This window comes from Diceros bicornis, chromosome 19 (genome assembly GCF_020826845.1).
Source record: "Diceros bicornis minor isolate mBicDic1 chromosome 19, mDicBic1.mat.cur, whole genome shotgun sequence".
NCBI lineage: Eukaryota > Metazoa > Chordata > Mammalia > Perissodactyla > Rhinocerotidae > Diceros > Diceros bicornis.
Genome location: NC_080758.1, coordinates 59,690,876 through 59,712,653, shown reverse-complemented (window position 1 = coordinate 59,712,653; position 21,778 = coordinate 59,690,876).

Below are 21,778 nucleotides of genomic sequence, written 5' to 3'. Positions count from 1 at the left end.
TTGAGCATTTTTCATGTCTTTATTGGCCACTTGTATATCTTCTTTGGAGAAATGTCTGCTCAGCTCCTTTCCCCATTTTTAAATTGGGTTATTAGTTTCTTTATTATTGAGTTGTAAGCATTCACTCTATCTTCTATTTGCAAGTAGCTTGTTATATATATGGTGAGCTGGTATAGTGTCCCATTCAGCAGGCTGTCTTCTCACTTTCTTGATACTGCCTTTTGATACACACAAATTTTTAATTTTGATGAAGTCCAATTTGTTTATTTTTTATTCGTGTGTTTTTGGTGTCCTATCTAAGAAATCATCACCTAACTCAAGGTCAAAAGTTTTATTCCTAGGGCCGGCCCAGTGGCGCAAGCGGTTAAGTGCCCGTGCTCTGCTGCGGCAGCCCGGGGTTCGCTGGTTCGGATCCCGGGCGGGCACCGACGCACCGCTTGTTAAGCCATGCTGTGGTGGCGTCCCACATAAAGTAGAGGAAGATGGGCATGGATGTTAGCCCAGGGCCAGTCTTCCTCAGCAAAAAAGAGGAGGATTGGCATTGGATGTTAGCTCAGGGATGGTCCTCCTCACAAAAAAAATAAATAAAATAAAAGTTTTATTCCTATGTGTTTTCTTGTAAGAGTTGTATAGTATTGCCTCATATTTAGCTGTTGGATCTATTTTGAGTTCATTTTTGTAAGTACTGTAAGCAAGGAGTCCAACTTCTTTGCGTGTGAAAATCCAGTTGTTTCAATAACATTTGTGGACAACATTGTTCTTTCCCCATTGAATTGTCTTTTCACTCATCAAAAATCAATTGACTGTAAATATGTAGGTTGATTTCTGGACTCTCAATTCTATTCCATTGGTCTGTATGTCTATTTTTTATGACAGCACCACACTGTATTCATTATGGTAGCTTTGTAATAATTTTTGAAATTGGGAAGTGTGAATACTCCAGCTTTGAACTTCTTTCTCAAAATTGTTTTGGCTCTTGTGGCTCCCTTGCATTTCCATATGAATTTTAGCCTTGGCTTGTCAGTTTCTGCAAAAACAGGCAGCTGGGAGTTTGCTTGGAATTCCACTGAATCTCTAGTTCTATTTGTGGAGTATTGCCACCTTAATAGTATCAAGTCTTCGGATACATGAAGATGAAATGCCTTTCCATTTATTTTGGTCTTCATTAATTGCTTCCAATAATGTTTTGTATCTTTCATTGTACAACTCTTGTACTTCTTATGATAAATTTATTTCTAATTATTTCATTGTTTTGGATGCTATTGTAAATTAACATATCTTCTTACTTTTATTGTCAGATTTTCCTTTGCTAGTATATAGAAATAAAATTGATATTTTAAAACTTGACATATGATATTATATTAGTTTCAGGCATATAACATAATGATTCTATATATGTATATATTACCAAAGATCAACACAATAAGTCTGGTTAACATCCATCACCTCACATAGTTACAGATATTTTTCTTGTTATCAGGACTTTTAAAATCTGTTCTCTTAGCATCTAACAGATGTACAATACACTATTGCTAACTATAGTCACCATGTTTTTTGTTACATTTCCAGGACTCATTTATTTTCTAAGTGGAAGTTTATACCTTTTGACCCCTTCATTCATTTGCCCAACCCCCACCCCCTGCCTCTGGCGACCACCAAGCTGTTCCCTGTATCTGTTAGCTCAGTTTTTGCTTTTTTTTTTAATTTTAGATTCGCCATTTAAGTGAGATCATATGGTATTTGTCTTTCTCTGTCTGACTTATTTCACTTAGCATAATGCCCGTCTATGTTGTTGCAAGTGGCAGGATTTCTTTCCTTTTTATGGCTGAATAAGATTCTGTTATATATATATACTTACACCACATCTTCTTTACCGGTTCATCCATCAAAGGACACTTAGGTTGCTTACCGTGTCTTCACTATTGTAAATAAATGCTGCAATGAACAGTGGGGTGCAGATATCTTTTTGTGTTAGTGTTTTTATTTCCTTTGGATAAATATTCATAAGTGGAATTGCTGGATCATATGGTAGTTCTATTTTTAATTTTTTGAGGAATCTGCATATTCTTTCTCATAGTGGCTGCACCAATTTATATTCCTATACAATGGATTTTTTAAATTAATCTTGTATCCAGCAGCTTTGCTAATCTCATTTCTTAGTTCCAATAGTTTTTCCATGTATTCTCTGTGATTTCCTCTATATGTGGTCACATCATTTGAGAATTGAGATAATTTTACTTCATCTCCTCCAATCTAGATACCTTTTACTTCATTTTCTTGCCTAATTGACCTGGCTAAAACCTCCAGCAAAATGTAGCATAGAATTGGCAAGAGTGGCCAATGCTCATCTTGTTCTTGACCTCAGGGGTGGCGTTTCCAGTCTTTCCCCACTGACTATGACGTCGGTGAGCTGTGGACTGTTCACAGATGCCCTGGACGAGGCTCAAGATATTCCCTTCTGTTTCTAGTTTCTTGAGTGTTTCTATCACGAAATGGTGTTGGATTTTGTCATATGGTTTTTCGCACCTAGTGGATATTAGCTTTTGCAGCAGCTTTTAAACCATGAAATTGTCTTCCCTCCCCTCTTCCTCCATCTTTCTCCCTCACACAAACACACAGAACCTCTCTGGAGGCAAACCAGAACCCACATATTAAATACTTGCTGAAAGCCAGTCGAATGACTAGTCTAGACCTCTTGATCCCGTCATCCCTGCCCTGGCTGCTGTGTAACTGGGGGGTGGGCCCACTCCAAACAGGTGACGACAGATATTCACATACTCATGGTGATTCCAAGGATGGTGGCTCCCTCTGGATTGCGTTCTCCGTCGTGTTCTCTTCTCTTTACTGACTGTAGAGTGAAAATATTTAGCATGAAGGGAGAGGATTGTGCAGGAAAGAACATATATCAAGTGTGTGTGCTGAAAGGTAACAATAAATAGGCAAAAAACTTGACTTCTTCAAGAAATGTGTTAAAGGAAATATGACATATTCTCTACAGACCTTCCTGGCATGGAAGCCCACATTCTGAAAATATGGTGTCTGGTTAATTTTCTGAGGCCTCGTGTATCACTTTTCTCTTGCAGGAGTCTGGGTGCTGACCCTGTTGTCGGCCGGCCTCACGAGGGTGAGCTTTCTGTTCCACATTTTGCCCGGTTTCAAGTAAGAGGCCTTTGGGGTCATTTGCATGTCCTCAGCAGGAAAGCGTCAGCCACGCTTTTTCAGAATTACCAGGCAGTGCCGGCAGAGCCCGACATGCAGTACGAGGTCTGGATTGGACAGACACTTCGTCTGCAAACTTCCTATGGCACTGAGTTTCCGAAGCCCTTAAAGAACAGTGATTCTAAAGTGGAAAAAGGAAGGACAAAGGCATTTCAGCATTGTGTTTGTCAGAGTTCTCCAGAAAACAACCAACAGGATACATATGCACGTGCACACATACACACACACACACACACACACACACACACACACACACACACAGATGTGTGTATATGTATGTGTAGAGAGAGAGAGACTGATTCTAATATATTGGCTCATGTGCTCATGAGGGCTGGCAAGTCCAAAATCTGTAGACCAGGCTTGCAGACTAGAAAGTCAGGCAGGTGTCTAGATGCTGGAGTCTCGAGGCAGATTTTCTTCTTTGAGAAACCTCAGTGTTTGCTCTGAAGGCCCTCAGCTGATGAGGCCCACCCAAATTATTGACAGTAATCTCTTTTTCTTGAGGTCAACTAATTGTACGTGTTAACCACATCTACAGAATACCTTCACAGCAAGACACGATTAAATATCCAGTTTGATTAAACAGCTGCATACTATGGCCTGGTCGGGTTGACACACAAGACTAACCATCAGAGCCCACGCTCCCTCAACTTGGCGCCCACTCACATCTCCTTTAGCCGCATTTAATCTCCAAATAAGGACAGGAAGAAAGTCATTCTTCCCTCTAACATGGTACCCCTCTCCTGTGGACAACTCAAAACACAAATACTCTCCCCAAGGAGGATGCAAAGTTCTTGGGTGATGTGCACTCCTTTCCTTGATATCCTATGACTTACATACTATCATGTGAAGTTAACTGTTATTGATACATCTAGTTACATATGATGTTCTGTGATAAGAAGATAAGGAACAGAAGAAAAAAATTTATTTGATACATGCACACTGTCTACAGTCTGGGAAGGCTTCCTGGAAGGCTTCTTGGATCCTTGGGCTGGGGCTTCTCTGGAGGGCAGCGGGGCGTTTTCTGTTTTTGGAAAGGCACGTGGAATGGCAGTCATGTTGCTGAACATTTGTCCTCTCGAAGCACCAGTGCCCGCTCTAAAACAAGCTTCAGAGCTAGTGCCAGCTCCACCACCAGCTCCACAGCTAGCACCGCCTTCAGTGTCAGACATCACACCAGCTCTAGTACCAAATCTGAAGTTCGAGCCATTTCTTGCCCATGTCCAAGAGCTAGAGGTAGTACCAGCCACAGAGCTAGTGCCAACTCCAGAAAACGGTCAAAAGCTGGGGCCAGGTCCAACACCAGCTCCAGCAGCAGCTCAAGAGCTTAAGTGTTCTCTGGAGCCAGCTCTAGCTAGAATCCTGACTCAGAGCCATTTTCAGGACCAGCTTCAACACCCAAGCCACTGCACGAACCAGTTCTATTACAAGCTCCAGAACTAGAGCCAGTGATAGGTCTATAGCCAGAGCTAGCCCCAACACCAGCTCTACCAACAGCTCTAGCACCAGAGTTGGGGCCAGCTCCATAGCTAGAGCTAACCCCAGCTCCCACAGTTGCACAAACTCCTGAGATAGAGCAAGCTCCACCTTCAGCTCCAGTGCTAGTTGCAGGGTCAGGGCCGGGGTTCTCTCATGAGCTAGAGCTGGCTTGAACACTAGCTGTAGCATCAACGCTGGAGATAGAGGCAGCTCTATCACCAACTCCTGTGCCAGTCCCAGTGATGGTTCTAGTGCTCACTTTAGAGTGAGAACCAGGTTGAAGCTAGTTTACAGTCAGTGCCAGGTTCCAAGGAAGAGCGAGCTCCAGCATCAGCTCTAACACTGGCTCCAGAGTTAGAGCCATTTCTGGCACCAGCTCGAGAGCTAGAGTCAGCACCAAGTTCAGAGGCAGAGCCTGCTCCAGCAACAGATCTAGTACCAGCTGCAGAGCTAGATCCCCCACAAGTGCTGGAGCAAGAGCTGGCTTGGGTACCAGTAGCAGACTTAGAGCCAATGCCAGCTCAAGAGAAAGAACCAGCTCTGGCAACAGCTCTAGCACCAACATCAGAACTAGATCATGCTGTGCTACCAGCTCTACCACCGATTTCAGAGATGGAGGCATCTCTATCACCAACCACCCAGCCGGAGCCTGTGCTGCTCTAGTACCAGAATCTGCCCCAACACCAATTCCAGAGGTGGAGCCGGTGCCAGAGCTACAAACCTAATCCACCACCAGTTTTAGCACCAGCTACAGAGCTAGAGCTAGGACTGGTTATACAACTAGAGCCACAAGAACCAGGTCTAGAATGAGAACCACAGTTAGAGCCACTTACAGCAATAACTCTACACCAGCTCCAGTGCAAGAGTTGGAGCCAGCTCAAGAGCTTTATCAAACTGCAGAAGCAGGTCTAGATTATCTCTGGAGGTAGTTCCAGCTCCAGTGCCTTCCCCAGAGCTAGAGATACTGGCGGCTATAGAGATAGCGCAACTCTAACACAGGCTCTCGCATGAGCTGCTGAGATTGAACCAGCTCCAGCTTCAGCTCCAGTTCTAGAATCAGAGCCATGTTTTGAGCTAAAGCAAGCTCCAGCACCAGCTCTAGCACCAGCGAGAGGACTAGCACATGACATCACCATGATGGGTGGGGCCAGGTGTTGGGCTGAGGGGTGGGACATTTTCTGCCAGACAGCTCACTCCCAAGTACCTTGATCACATCCACTGCCAGCTCCTCGTCCTCCCTCACTCCATGAGGTCCCAGCCCCGGGGTCTCTGTGGCCCTGCTTTCCCAAAGAAGGCTCAAAGCTGACAAAGAGCCCTCTGGTGTTGGAAACTGGGGCCAATTCATTAAAAACAGTATACATTTTGACCCAGAAACTCCACGTCATGGATTCTGTCCTAAACAGAGATTTGTGGTTGCAGGTGTTCCCTTCAGCACGATTCAGAGAGTGAAAAACTGGAAATGGCCCCTGGTCCAAGCAGGGGGTCTTCATAAATTCTGATGCCAGGACAGAGAAAATACCAAGTGGAATAGGATTGCCTGGCAGTGGCCATGCCTGGACAAATCAGGCTCTAGAAGAGCACACACCCTGGAATGCTCCGTTCCTGACACCCACAAGTGCACACACACATACGCACGCATGTGCACACACGTGCACACACTGTACAGACTTTCTGTGGGATGAAGTCGTGGGATCAGCACCGCCAGCACAGGCGTGCCCCTGGGGGCTGCGATGGGTCCTGCAGGCTGGTCTCCAGAGAGGAGTGTCCTTTCACACTTGTCTCTAGGAGTCTGCTGGGGCCTCTGCTTCCTCACATTGTCACCAGGGCTGGTTGTCACCACACTGGAACCCTGCCCATCTGATGGGGCCCAGTGCCCTCTCCACAGTGTCTCCATGTGCGGGTGTCCCCCTCGTGGAGCTCGAGCTTCTCTGACACATGCTGCCCCTGTGTATCACCTCTCATTGGCGTTGAGTGTGTTTGCTCTTTATCTCTTATTAAAATACTGAATTTCAAGCATTTTTTGGAAGCGAGGGATGTGTAGCCTTTCCCTGGCCTTGGGTTATGAGGAATGCTTTCCGGTTTGTGGTTTGCCTTTCCAGCTTTTTACCCTTGTCTTGTTTTTGTTTTGGCCACAGGCGTTTCATGCCTGGCTTCTGGCTCTGGTGTCCCACTTAGAACAGCAGTCTGTACCCCAAGATTATGCACATATTTACCGAAAGGGCTTTATTTGATACATCAAATCTAGAATCCACCTGGGATTTTCCTATCAAATTAGAGAAATTCTATTTCAAATAAAAACAGAAAAGGAAAACCTATCAGGCCCTGTGAAAATAAGAAGGCAGACACAAATGGCCAGTTATGCCATGATTCCACTTATAGGAAACATCCAGAATAGATTTAACAAAAAACAGTGACAGAAAACAGATTAGAGCGGGCCAGGGCCTGAGGAATAAACGGGGAGTGAGTGCTTTTAGAACAGGATTTCCTTTTGGAGTGTGAAATTGTCTGAGCCCAGATAGCGGTGATGGATGCACAACAATGTGAATGTCCTTAATGCTCATAAAGTGTACAATTTAAAATGAGAAAACATAAATTTTAAAAAATCGAAACATTTAATTTAAATAATTATTAAGAACTAAACAATAAAGAAAAATCAAAAAGAGCAACTAAGAAGGAAACAAACACATTAATGAGGGTAGGGAAGGAAATTTCTGGTGAGGGAGCAGTTTGAATGGGTGGTACAGGAGCTGCTGATGAGAGACATTGCAGAGCCAGCTCTCCCAGGCCAGATGGTTTGGCTTCAGGTGCCTCTTGGTCTCCTGCAGGACCCTCTTCAGGGGATGTGTCTCCCTGCTTGCATGGTGGGGCCTCAGTTGCCTCCTGGTCTTCTGCCGGAGCCCGTGCATGGGATGGTTCTCCCTGCACGGTGGCTGGAGCCTCAGCTGCCTCCTGGTCTCCTGCTGGAGCCTGTGCAGGGGATGGCTCTCCCTGCACGGTGGCTGGGGCCTCAGCTGCCTCCTGGTCTCCTGCTGGAGCCTGTGCAGGGGATGGCTCTCCCTGCACGGACGCTGGGGCCGCAGCTGCCTCCTGGTTTCCTGCAGGAGTTGGTGGTAATGATAGTTGTCCGGGATGGATGATGGGTACTGAGGTAGCTCTGAGGCTTGTCCAACAGTCAGTGCAGACGTTCTCCCCACAGCTGCTGATGCAGTCTTGTGTCACAGCTGCTCACCCCTGGGGGTGAGGGATTGGATGTCCCCTTCTACCAGCTCCTCGCTGATCTCCTGTATGGAGCTCTGCAACGGCAGTGACCGGCAGCCGACCCAGAGGCATCCGAGCCCTGCCAGCTGCCCAGCTGTCCTTGTGCTGCTTCTGTCCTCGGGACCTAATTCTCCCAGATCAGGCACATACCTGTGTCTCCACAGAATTCCACCCCGGATGAAAGACATACACCTCAGGCAGAAGGGTGCCACTCTAGCACTCCACATCCCACCCAGCCGGCCTTGACCTGGGCTGTGAACATGACCCACCAGGGTCATGTTAGAAGCCCACCAGGCTTCTAACACCTCAGCGACCTGCTCCTGCTCACGGTGGTCCACCCTCATGAAACCGCCCTTCCACACACACACATGGGGAGGGGATGTAGGGATGCCCAGATGGGACAGCAGTGCTGGTCTGGTCTGGATTGGCCTTCCCTAGGACTCCCTGTGTTACCTTTCTGTCCCTCCGGTTAAACGGCCACAATTGTCGGCCATGAGAAAGGAACCAGCATCTGCATTGCGGGTGGTCTTTGGGAGCTTTCCTGGGGCTCTGGCCCCTGACCATCGAGAAGAAGCAACTAAACACGTTGCTCCTCCTAGACAAGTGCTAGACAAGTGAGCTGGCTTGGGGGCTGTCTCTAGGATGTGGGTGCCTAGTTACCAGGGTTCCGAGTACTCTTGGGCTCCATGAGGGTACTTCCTGGGGTCACCTTACCTAAGCTCCCTCCTTACACAAGACCTCCCTAAGGGCTCCCGGGGCTGCTGACTGCTCACTCTCCATCTCCACACCACGTCCAGACACAGTCACACCAACAGAGTCCACCCCACAGCCTCTGGGGATGTCTGAACGCAAGCAGGGCCCCAGCTTTGAGGACACAGTGTTGAATGCAGTCCCGCTCCTGCTTCTTGCCAGTGATGTCACCCTGGACAACCACGTGCCTCTCAGGGCCTCCCCAGTGTCCCCATCTGTGCAGTGGGGGTCATTCTAACATCTACTCCCTCGGGATGTCATCAGGTGCGATATAAGATATTTTATGTTTTCAAGTATATGTGGAAACCATTCTGGTTGGAACCTGATTTGGCCTGAAATTTATTTGAAGCAAAGAAACCTGACTCATGGCTTGTCAGACATGCATTGTCTGTGTACTTTAATCGTTACCCTAAAGTAAAGAATGTACTCTTTGAAGAAAAAAAAGCATCCCTCCCTTCCTTTGATGCCAGCACCCTTTCAAGATAAGACTGAATGCCTCATTTCCTCCAGCGCCGAGGCCATGGTGACTTGCTGTCTATGTGCTCATCAATAGCAAAATATCTCCTTGAATGCTTGAGAGAATGTGCACCTGTCATGCTTGATGTGTGTCTCTGTCTTTGGAAACGGGATGTAACTCTGCTGAAAACCACTCTTCTTCACAGCGCTTTCTTCCCTTGCAAAGATGTGCTCCGGGCTAGAGTCCTCAAATGAAATTGGGCTCAAATAAAACTTTGTGCTACAGAACGATTATTGATTATTTGCGGCACCTTTTCCTGGCAACCACGAAGGGACTTCTGAGACACCCACCTGAGTCCAGGTGGAGCCTACTTTCAACCAACACTGGTACCACAGGGGACCGTTGAGCTCCACTACCCCTCCTCCCCCCCGGGTTCACTGCACTCTTCAGGTGGTCTGGTGAGTGCTCCCGAAATCTGGACCTCCTTATTTAAGTTGACAGTCCTGACTTGTTATTCCAGCTGTTAAAACAGTCTGAAGACTTCAACATCTTAAGGGTGTGTTGGTACTCTTCCTAGGTAAGAGGAACCTGGGGGGGACATTTCCTAGGTGAGGGGAGCCAACAGGGAGACATTTCCTAGGTAAGGGGAACCAAGGGGGAAGTTTGGAGTGAACTGGGTTAGCTGACCTCTTTAATTTGGCTTTCAATTGAAAAAGAGACATGTTGATAAAGTCTGAACAAACTGACAGCAAAATGAGAGACTGAATTTGTTTCGTTCTGAAGAAAAGGGGCACTTGCTCTTTCCAGCCACAAGTTGTTCTCAGGTGACTGAGAACCTGGTGTAAGTGTCTGAGGACAATCTCCATGACAAGCGGCAGTCGCATAGGGAACTCAGTCACCATCATTCACTTTAAATAATTAATGTCTTGTCGAGGGGCCCGCACACAAGGATTGTTCATCCAGTGCTCTGCACCCCTACGGTAGTTGTAGACTGCCCGCAGGAGAAGCTAAGACACGTGAGAGAGTGTTCATCACCTTTTAGGAAGTGACACTCACAAGCAGCACAGTTTTGACCAGCTACACTGTCCTTAGAAATTGTTCAGACTTGATATTAAAATGAAACTAAAAGAAAATGAGAAACCACACTTTCAAAGCCAACAATGCCAGATGGGCACCCACCCACTGGAATTCTGGCTGGCTCTGTGTACAATATGTATGGAGCCTTTACTTGCAAGTACTTAACCAAATGGGGATAGCTGTAATTGGCTGAATCTTTGGATCAGGATAACCTGGAATAATTTAAAATTACACTGGCCACCTTTGGGGATCCTTTGAGCTTCCAAAACTTGTCTTTTTGTGCACTAGATTTGAGAACCGTGGAACAGACAGATTAAATGCAATCTTTAATCTCTAAAGAGTTAAGCATGCCACCTTCCAGCACACCTGCTCGAAAACTAAAGGTTGCAGAAGTTGTAAATATTTAAAACAACAGCAAAATCTTGCTACGCTTGTATTGTGTCCTGAGAGCTTGGCTTAGTAACCATCAGGTTGGGCGCCCCAAAATATGGTCAGACAGAATTGCGGGTTGCACCCAATTTGCAGTCAGGTATGGTTGGACAGAAATATGGGTTGAACTCCATTTGTGGCTAGGGTCCTACCAAAATGCCACCAGCTTCAGGGGTGTTACATTGGCCATTAGAAGGAATGATCTAATTAGATAAGATTGCTTAAGATGTGCACTTAAAAGCAAAGCCTTCAAAATTCCAAAAGAGCCCTACTGAAAGTTTGGTTGCAAAAAGCTAATAAAAATTAAGCTATAAAAGTTACCTAAAAGTCTATTAAATTATGGCTTTACAGACACCCCCATAATCGACCTTCTAAGAAGGGCCCAGTATGAGCCCCTCTCAGAGTTAATGAGATCATGAGAGATTTTCTGGGAAACTTAACGTTATTCCCTTAAACAGTCAATGGGAAACTTAAATTAAAAATTAATAGAGTTGTTTAATACTGCCAAAAACACAGTTTGGATCCAACTATTCTTTTTTAAATTAGTGAGTTTTGTATTGTACCTGATTCATAGGAAACATTTAATGAAAACTATTTAAGGTCTCCGCTTGTGTCTGTCTGTGTATCTATGTATGTCTATGTGTACGCGTTATATATATGTGATATTTTTCTACCTCTGGATGATGTAATTTCTAAAAGAGCTCCACTAGTAGGCTTAAAGTAAGCATTTATATAAATTGTTTCTAAATGTAATGGAAACTAACCCAAATGTTTTTCAAGTTAACATGATATCATCTTTAGTAAATGAAAGCTTATTTAAGTTTGTTGGTTTGATGAAAATAAGCATGTTTTCAGTATTCTAAAAATTATATAAAATTCCTAAAAATCTGATATGTCCTGGTATAATTCTAGTCGTTATCTTAAAATGTGGCTTATAAAATAACCAAATTTCCTTGTAATTACATTATCATGTTAAGTCTTTTGCCATTGCCAGATAGTCATTATTTTACTCCAGTGGTTTTACAAATACATTTCATCTTCAGAGAAATTCGCAACAAGGCCTCTGACACTCCCAACATTTGACACACATGGAGAGAAAGCTTCTACAGTACGTTGGTTGTGTGATTTATCCTTTTTTCCTGTGAAAAGTCAGTGTTGGCAGGCTCCGGGCTCCTGTCACTTCAGCAAGTGTGTGAGGACACCCTGAATGCAGTGACCACGGGCCACTGTGACGTGTCACCTGGCCGTCATGTCTTCTTACACTCAGACTCTGTCATTCCACCTATATTGGGGAAGAAGCGAGGCCAGTGCAGAGCCCGAGTGGCAGGCACAGCCTGAGAAGGTGGAGGGACTCTTGTCACACGGTGGCCACCACTGTCTCCCTCAGTGGACAGTCGTTGCCAGGGGCCTGGGTCTCCGTCTTCCATCCCCTGAGCCCCCGCCGGACGTGCAGGCTGCCACTCCATGATGATTTCTGGAGAAGGGGCTCTTGCTAGCACACAGACCCTGACATCAGTGAATAAAAGACACTTGGCCTGCCGTTCTCGTCAGGTCCGCCCCTGACACACTCAGGAGAGTCCTGTCCTGACCACGCTTGTTTCTTGAATATGTGGTTGGCTCACATTTTCAGGAGGTCAGGAAACACCTACTGTGCACTCACTGTGTTCATGTGACAGTCAGACGCTGAGAACCACGCTGCAGGAAGAGTGCTCTGACTTGGCACAGCAGGTGACAGTCTCGTTGAGCACCTGGCACAGGGTAGACACTCAGGCTGCATTTCTGAAGATCCACACTGTTCTCTCACAGATTACGCTCAGGTCCCAGCACCTCCTGACCAGCATTAGAGTTACTCACACCTTCTGAGGGTCATTCTCCCCGCAGGGGCTGCATGGGAGCTGCTCAGGTGCCTCGGCCTACCGTGCAGCCTGACATTCCCACAGACCACTTCAGATGGCCTTGGCGGCCTCAGCACTGGGGTGGATCTGTGAGGCAGCCATTGTCCTGGGGCCTGTCCTGCCCCGTGGTTGAGCCCCAGGAATGTATCCCCTCCACAAAGGACCCCACACTTGCCTTTCTCTCTCCCAGGGTGCATCACCCAGCTACCCTCAGACGCTCATGCTGTGGCGACCAAGAAACCCAGCCTTTCTTCCACACAAACCTTGATATTTCACACGGAGCAGCCTAGATTCAGCTTGAGCTGGAGACAGTGCTTGGAGTCCCTCTCGCTGTGCTTTTCTCAGGGGCCACACTGAGGGCACGCTGAGCAGTCAAGTTTAAAAGGAGTAATCCAGAGATTGTGGTCACCTTCTCAAACCAGGAGTCCATTGTCTTGCTAGGGAGGCAAACAGGTGGGATGTAGCTGGTGGGGGAGCTGCCCATGAGGAGCGGAGAGACTTGCTCTTGCTGTCGCTCTGGTAGGGTGGTGCCAGCTGAATTGCCAGAGAAGAGCACAGGAATCTGTGCCCATCAGAAAAATGCCATGTGTGCATCCACCCTCAGAGATGGAAAGTGAACAGGCTCAGGCTTGTGACCCGAAGCTGTTCCTCAGCTGCAGTCATCCACCTTCATTACAGCGAGAGAACACTGAAGATGAAGCAAAGGCCTGATTGAGTCCCTGTTCCTGACCGACTGTACGCCAGGAGCTGCCAGGTGCTGGGGATGCGGTGGTGAGAAGCATGCATTCATTCCAGCTGGCGCATTTCGGGGCTGGCTGCCTCTCATGAGTCTGGCCTCAAACTAGGAAATCAAGATGAGGTCACCTGCCCCCAGAGCAGCCGAAGGAGGCCGTGTTCATGAGGGGATTCCTTTGGGCAGATTCAACCCCTCCCCCTGAGCTTCTAACCTTGCCTGTATGATAGAATCATCTGGGAGGTTACTGATTGATTGTTTTGATGTACCGTATTCAACATTTGGTGGACATTTGGCTGGTTCCACATTTTGGCTATTATGAATAATGCCAGAACTTCATGTATGAGTTTTACTTGGTCCAGCATTTTATTTTTTGGATCATTCGCATACAAGTGTCTGTGTGAACGTGTTCTCAGTGTTCTCGAGTGTATACCTAAGGAGTGAGATCACTGGTGCCTTCATTTAATTTTTTAAGTTTGGACACTTTTACCACGTAATTCATGACACGCTCGGTGACCCTGAGTCCAAGACACCGAGTATTGATTTCCCTGAAGACACCTCGGGCTATTACCTACAGGCTCCTCAGAGGCTCTGCCTGCTTCCCCGAGGTTCTCCCTGGACATCAGGACCCTCCTGGTGCCCCATGCTCATCAGGGTGGCAGATGGGCTTGGGTCTCGTTGATGCTGCACAGCTTCCCGCTGGGTCAGCTCAGGTCCAGAGCTCCTGGAAAAACAGCTCAAATGAGATGCTCCTCCATCAACCTTTGCGAGGTGGGAGCTCCGGTTTCTTGCCTCCGTCCTCTTCCTCCTTCTCTGTGCTGCCTCCACCATGTTGATAGGGACTTCCTTTAAGCCTCAAGAGTGTCAGAATAACTCACATTTTTTCTTGGCCATCCTTCACACCCAGCATCCATTCCTGTTGGTTTTTCTACCACATTGATATTTTTAAAACATTGACATGTGAGTCACATGATGTAAGACCATTTTAAAGTGTACAATTCAGTGGTTTTAGCGTATTGTCTATGTGGTGCAACCACCCCCATGATCTCATCCCACGCATTCCCTTTGGAGAGCTCGTTTTCACCATCATGAGCCCCCGTCCCCGCAGTGGAATGTCACATGATAAAACCAGGGGGGCCATGTGACCACAGAAGCTGCTCTTTCCTCCTGTAGCCGAGTTCTTTATGTTACCTTTTGAAAGAGGGTGGGGGAGGTTTTAAACAGATAGTTCATCGACGAGAAACTGAATCAGATTCTTGGGGGTGGAGTCCTGGCATGGGTAACCCCCCCAGGGATCTGAATGTGAGCTGCAGTGAGAACCTGCCAAGAACCAGCCAGAGCTGCTCCAGGAGGAATTATACCCTGGTTGGGCGTGGGGCAAATTCATGATTCTGAGGGTTGGCTGGATATCTGCTGGTCCCCTGCATGCGCCACTGCCCCCAACACCCCAACTCTGCACACAGAAGACACTTGAACCACCAGGGACCCCTCCTGAGAACTGAGGCCAGGACCCTGGCAGTCCCCCTTTCCTCCACCTATCGGCCCTCTTCATAACCCAGATCACCACTCAGATGCTAAGTTTGGTCCCCTGCGTGGAAGTCCTCAGTGGCTCCCCATGGCCTGTAGGAGGGTGAGGCCCCTGGCAGACCTGAGCACCCACCTTGCATTTCAGCCTCATCCCCTACCTGCCCCATCCACTCCTGCCTCCCCCGCCACACTCCTCCATTCCAGCCAAGGTTCCCTCTGGCCCTCTATGACTTTGCTCCTCCCTCTGCTGGGTCCCCATCTTACCAAGCTCAACCCTAATGTCCTGGCTTCTTGGTCTGCCCCCTACTACTGGACAGTGGTCATTCCCTCCCCCTGGGCACAGCACACCTTTGTGGTCTAGCCTGGCCCTGCACTCCCTGGAATAGATCCTTTCCCTGTCTTCTCACCTCCTAGAGAGACTCAGGTGCAGGGGCCACAGCAGGTTCCTCGGGGTCCCCAGGACCTGGCACAAGGTCCAGCACCGCCCGAGTGACAGTGACTGTGAATGAGTGGCGGGAAAGGGAGGTCGGGCTCTGCAGGCCTTTGTAACTTTTGAGATTTTGGGGGAAATCAAGAGTCCCCGTAGATGTCCTAGCTCCAAGGGGGTCTCTGAAGGAATGAGGGGGGGCGTAGTCTGAAGACCCCAGATGGGAAAGCATTCACAGCATCCAGAACTTTCTTGGGCTCAGGGTGGTGAGAAAGCTTCAGCGCCATTGTCACTCCCTTCAATCACCAGGTCTGCTTTTCCTGCGGACAAGGGTGAGGCGGGTGAGGATGGAGGTTGGGGGGTTCAGTGCAAGCTCAGGCCTTCAGCGCTGCCCTGCTCACACCAGCCATCCGTGGGAAATGTCAGAGAGGGGCAGTGAAGGGTGTCCAAGGTCCAAGACCTCTGTCCTGCCTGGGCATCCCAAGTGCCTGTCTGCCAAAAGGGCAGGAACCAAATGCCAGAGCCCTTGTGGGAGGGACGCTGGGCATGGAGCCCTCCCTCGTGCCCCTAGAGTATCTTGTTGGGAGGCATCAGCTCCTGGGCTTCTAGCACCAAGGACCTTCCTGGGGGTGTGACATCCACAGCAGGGCTCCAGGCTTGTGCCAGAAGCCCTGTGGCCCGGGATCCAGCCCCTGATCCTCCCCCTGCCACCAGCAAGGCCCTGTCCTGCTCCGCAGGCCCCCTAACCCCCAGGCCCACCTCTGCCAGAGGTTTAGGAGGAATGGTGGGCACAGTAGACAGTCTCCAAGATGGCAGCAGTGACCTTGGCCTCTTGGTTTCACACCCTTGTGTGTTCTGCTTCTGTGTCAAATCAGAGCAGGGCTGTATGGTGACAGAGTATGGTGGAGGCAGAGGGGTGTGAATTCTGAGGTTCGGGGCCAAAAAACCATTTTGGCTCCTATACTGGCCCTTGAATCACTTGCCCTGTGGGAATCCGGGCACCGTATTGTGAGGACACTCAAGCAGCCCCATGGGGAGACCCATGTGGAGAGGAACAGACTCCCTGCAAACAGCTGAGCCCAACTTGCCAGCCCTGTGAATAAACCACCTGGGAAGTAGATCCTGCAGTCCCAGCCAGGACTTCAGATGATCGCAGCATCCTGAGGGACCCTGAGCCAGCTGCTCAAACTGCTCCTGAATTCCTAACCCACAGAAACCGTGACACGTATACAATCAATTTAATCCATTGCATTTGGGGCAACTTGTTACCCTGCATCAGGTAACTAATACAGCCCCTCTCGCTCTGGGGTGTGTCCTCTCTCAGATGCTGGGTGTGGACGGGAAGGTTGTTCTGCCTTCCTCCCAGCCCCTGGCCATGTTCCTCGACCATGGAATGGAGAAGGAAAGAGATGAGATGTGGTCCTGGAGCAGCACAAAATCAGATGCCCTCAGCCAACATGATGTTTTTCTCCGTTTTAATTAATACTTTACAAAGTACAAAATACATTGTCTTTTTGGAGAAACAGTTGGTATTTGTTTCTCTCCATCACACAGTACATGAATCTTGAGGGTTTCATGTTTCTTCAAGAAAGAAAGAAATCGTGAGTGTCCCCACCAGGGTGTAAGGCTGCCCACTTCTCCCCTCTCCAGACCTTGGGACAGATGTAAGTGCCACTGCTACTGCTGGTGACCTAGGGCAGGCCAGGTGAGGGCCAGACCCCCGAAGATGAGGTCCTGGGCAGCGTAAGGCTCCGCAGAATCCCACTATACCCCCAACTTCCCCTCACCCCATCTCAGGGTAACAGAAATGATCTTGGCATAGAGCAGGATCTTTTGTTTGTTACCCCCTGACCCCAGTTTTGGTGCCAACCCTGCTCAGTTCTTCCCTGGACCATTTCCTGAATAGCTAAACTGAGGCAGGGGACAGGGACACTCACTGGGCTTGGCCTGTGACTTGGGACATGAATTTGGCCTATTTTTCAAACCCCCTTCCCACCCCTTCTCCAACTTGCTGGACCCTCTCCAGGGACGATCCCCAGTAGGCGAGGGGGCACCAGCACCCAAAACCTCTCCCTGTGAACAGTATCCTCAGGACTGGACGCTTCTGAAGAGCCGGCTCAGCAGGTCTTGCCCCTTTGGGCTGCATGGACTGCCAGGCCTCGTGCTGCACAGCAGAGCCCCTGCTGGGGACACCTCTGCCCCCTCCACAGAGCAGATTTACACAGTCAAGTAGGCTGGGGCAGTCCTGCATGCAAGGCCTGCCACACCACCATCAACTCCATATGTGGCCCCCTGGTAAGAGTGCTACCGAGGCCTCAAAATACTGGATGAGTCAGTCCCTCAGCTAGGATTTGGGCTCTGCACACGTGTGCTCACACACACACTAATGTGGATGACATGGCACATGCTCACACCTAACATGTGTGTGTTAACACACGTGTGGCTGTCCACAGAACACTGTCCTGACCCGAGGGCAGGGGCCACCTGCACTCCTGACTCTCTCAGCCTCCCACCCTCTTGAAGCAAGAGCCACAAACTCCCTCATCACCAGGCTGCCCACAGACGCCAGGGGCCGGGCCGCAGGCTCCTACCTCCACTCCAGCCACTCCTGGTGCCGCCTGCCTCAAGGCCAGAGGCTGCCTCAGCCACCAGCCCCTGCCTTTACATTCCCAAGAGAGCAGGCTTCATAGGAGGGGTGGACATCAAAGCTGAAAATATGGAAAGGGGATGAGAGACAGGTAAGCTTGTCCTTTTGCTGCCTCTAATTTGAAAATGAAAGAAAGAAAAGAGCCAGATGAGCTCTGAGAGGTAGGAAGAGGTCTCTCTTTCAGCAGGGCTCCACTCCCCTCAGGACAGCCCCGCCACTCTTCCCAAGCCTGCCCTCTGCTGAGCCGATCACCATCCACCACCCTGGTTTCTCCCCTCCCAGGAGGCCTCTGTGAATGGAGGGCTGCTGCCCCTCCCTCAGCACAGTATCCAGGAACCTGAAAGGCCAAAGCTCATGTCTTTCCACTGCTGGGAGACTCCATCATCCTCCCCCAGGTTACACTCACGAAGCCACACCTACTTCATTTCTCCATGGATGTGACAGCAGTGGCTGGCTGCTCCCCGCCCTGGCATACAGTAGGCACAGATATATTGGGGGTATTTTCTTCCTACCCCTGCCCAGTGTCCACTCAGAGAGTGGCATCAAAAATTCCTCAGTCACGGGGCTGGAGTGCTCCTCTCTCATGTGGGTGCTCCCCAAGTCTCCTCTCTTCGCTGGGGCCAGCAAGGGCCCTAGTTGTCCCCACCTCCAGATCCAGAGGCTCAGATAGGCGGCCCAGGGTGGCCGTGGGACTCCTATACTTCTTCCAGGGAAATGCTGCCAGTTGGGTGGGCCAGTTCATCTTTGATTATCAGGCAAATGGTGCCTTGGCTTGGGGTGGGAGCCTGGCCCTTCCTATCTCTCCAGAGCCTTCTCTCCTGACCTCCTTGGCCTCCTCTGTCCTCTCAGAGGGGACAAGCCCCACAAGACCAGTCATCTTCTTCTGGACACTACACTGGTCCCCGAGGCCGTGTTGCCTGGTGTGGGAGGCCACAGTGGGCAGCTCTGGGTCACCAGGCTCCCTCCTTCTCCTCAAGGGGCCTGTGGCCTAGAGTTGGTGGGAGGGGGAGAATGCTGGTTCTTGAGGGGCTCTGGACCCCCTGAATCTTGTGGAGGAGAGTTCTACATGCCTCTCCAGCTCAGATGTGTGCCCTGGGCTGAGGACAGTGACATGGGCAACACCTGCTTGGCGGCTTTGGAGACCCCCGTGGAGTAAGGAGGTGCAGAGGTGGCACTGCCCGTCTCTAATGGATTAGCGTTGGCGGCTGAGGGAGAAAGGGGTTTCTTGGGAACCAGGGGAGGCCATGCTGACGGTTGAGCCAGAGCACATTTTTCTAATTGGGGGTGAGGGACAAGGGGTGGTCAGGGCTCCCTCGTCCCTCACTCTCCCCTCCTTGAGCTCTTACCACTCTGGAATGTACAGGGATGGTGCAGGGACGAGCGAGGCGTGAGGGTTGTGCAGAGGGTCTGAGCTTTCTTCACCAGGGAGAAGCACAGAGGCAAAGACACACCCGGGAGCCCAGGTGGGGGCTCCAGTCACTGGCCCACCCCGCCTCTCGGCAGCCGGACACAGGAACACCATTGCCCTCCCATGCACGTGTCTGTCCAGCCATGGCCCAGAGATGCTCAACACCAACAGGACACACTCCTCAGGCCTCCCTGAGCCATTGGCTGCCCTCACTGCCTTTGCCTTCAGCCAGTAGGAAATGTGGCCATGGGCTCTTCCACTGGGGAGTGAGGGCAAAGGTCATGCAAGATAGCGGTGCCCAGGAGAGCTGAGGCATGAAGTAGAGAATGGCACTGGCAGCCCTGGCATTTTGCTGATGTGGGATTTCCACCCCTGCGCAGATGGCTGAGCTTGCCAGATGCAGGTCCCCTTGTCAGCCCAGCAGAGTGAAGGAGAACAGCCTCAGATCACTGATGGTCCAGCTCAGGGCTGCCCCAGGTGTCCTGCACCAAGCACAGAGCAGAAGGGACTGGGGACCTCCCTAACCACCACCCAGATGAGAAATCTGCGGGAAAACCTTGGCCCTGAGTCTCAGAACTCCCTGGTCCCATGAATGGCCCGGAGTAGAGTTCACAGGGCTGTGGGGAGGACAGGATAGGGGCTCAAGGTGGGCGCTGGTATTTTAGATGAGTGGGAAGGCATGAATTTTACCACATTTTATCCTTAGGAGAGTTGGAGGAGCAGGTGCAGTCGTGTCTACATATCTGCCCTCCCTGCGTTGATTCTACTCATCTTGACAACTACCGCTGCACTGCCTGCTCCACGTGCACTGATCTCATTCAACGGCACAGAATCCCCACCCTGGGAGCAGCATTGTCCCCATGTCATATGGGGAATTGGAGGTGCAAAAAGTGTCACCAATGCCCTCCTTCAGCTAGCAAGTACACCTGGTGTGGAACTGACGGTCAGGAAAAGTGTTCCTGGAGTTTCTACCTGCTGAGTTTGGCCGGGTTCTCACACTGCCCTGGGCGGCACCGTGTCTCCCGAGTTTTGGGAAATGTGTGGAGGCTCTTTGGGCTGTGCCAGTGAACGGGGGAGACCACTGTCATTTAAGGAGGCAGAACATGCCACAGACTGAAGAATTGTCGCCACCCCCAACCCACACCCAGGGTGCCCAGGTAAGAACCCCTGGGAAAACTGGGGAAGGACATTCTAGCTCTGGCCTCGCTTGGTCACTGGGGATAAAGAAGGTGCTCCTAATCAGCACAGGTGGCTGGTCCCTGAAGGCATGGGCACTCTGCACTTGGAGCATATTAACAAAGACTTTGAAACACTTAGAGCCCCAGAGTGTTCTGATCCTTTCACCTTCTGTAAGGAAGGATCCCCTTGGCCTTGGAGCTGGGTTGAAGGCCACAGGGTCAGGGGCCTTGTGTGACCTTGAGGGAGACTCTTGTCAAGGGCAGCCCTGGGAAGCTTCCTTGAGCCCCACTGACCCCACTGTGCTCCTCAGCATCTCTCAGACATAGTCCTGCCCCTTGGCCAACCCTTGGTTCCTTTGCTGGGACTCCCTCCCAGGCCCCTGCTCTTCTTTGCCCCAGCCCCTGTCCAGCCTCCCACCACCACTCTCCAACTGAGTTACCAACCCTCCTCGGTCCTGCCCACCTGTGACCAAGATCACAAACTAGGTCCTGCTGGTCAGTCAGAGGCCACCACTCAGCTGGGTTTCACCCTGATGGGGGCCACCTGCAGCAGGAGCCCCACACTGGTGGGGCCTGATGGACACCAGAAAGGCTCTGGGGAAGGAGACCCTGGGCCAAGCAGGGTCAGGGCTGCCTGCACTGCCCACTGTTCTCCCTCCAGCCCTCCTGGGGCCAGGAGGGATAGGGGTGCACAATCTCATCTCTCCACCTTTTGTTGTGACTCACAATTGCTGCTGGTTTTCTCCTGGTGAAGTGAATGTGCTTTTAAAAAATGTGAGAAATTGAGAAAGGTGTAAAGAAGAAATTAATAATCGCTGCTAATCCCTGCCCGTGTAACTGGGCAAAGGCTCCTTCTGCTTGCTGCAACCTTGAAGCCAATCAATCACAAGATGAGTCGGTGGTGAGGAAAGGAAATTACTCGATTAGCTAGCAAAATTGGAAGATGATGGACTCATGTCCCAGAGACCATCTTAAACAAGCACATAATCTGAGGCAGTTCTGTAGGGACTAGTGGGCTGTGAAGGGGGCTCAGGAACATTGACCATCTGGCATCGGAGACTGGAGACATCACACCAGGTCTTTCAGTTGTCATCGATGATGGATGCCGGTATAGATGATCTTCCTGAGGAGGTCGTCATGTTCCTAAGAAATTCAAAAGAATAAAGTTATCATCTGTCACTCTTGGGATGTACGTGTGTCAGCCAGGATTATTTCCCAGACCTGTTTATCTCCTAGGCTAAGTGCAAGGTAAAACACACAGAGCTTGAGTGAGCTAGTCAGAGGTTACTCTAAG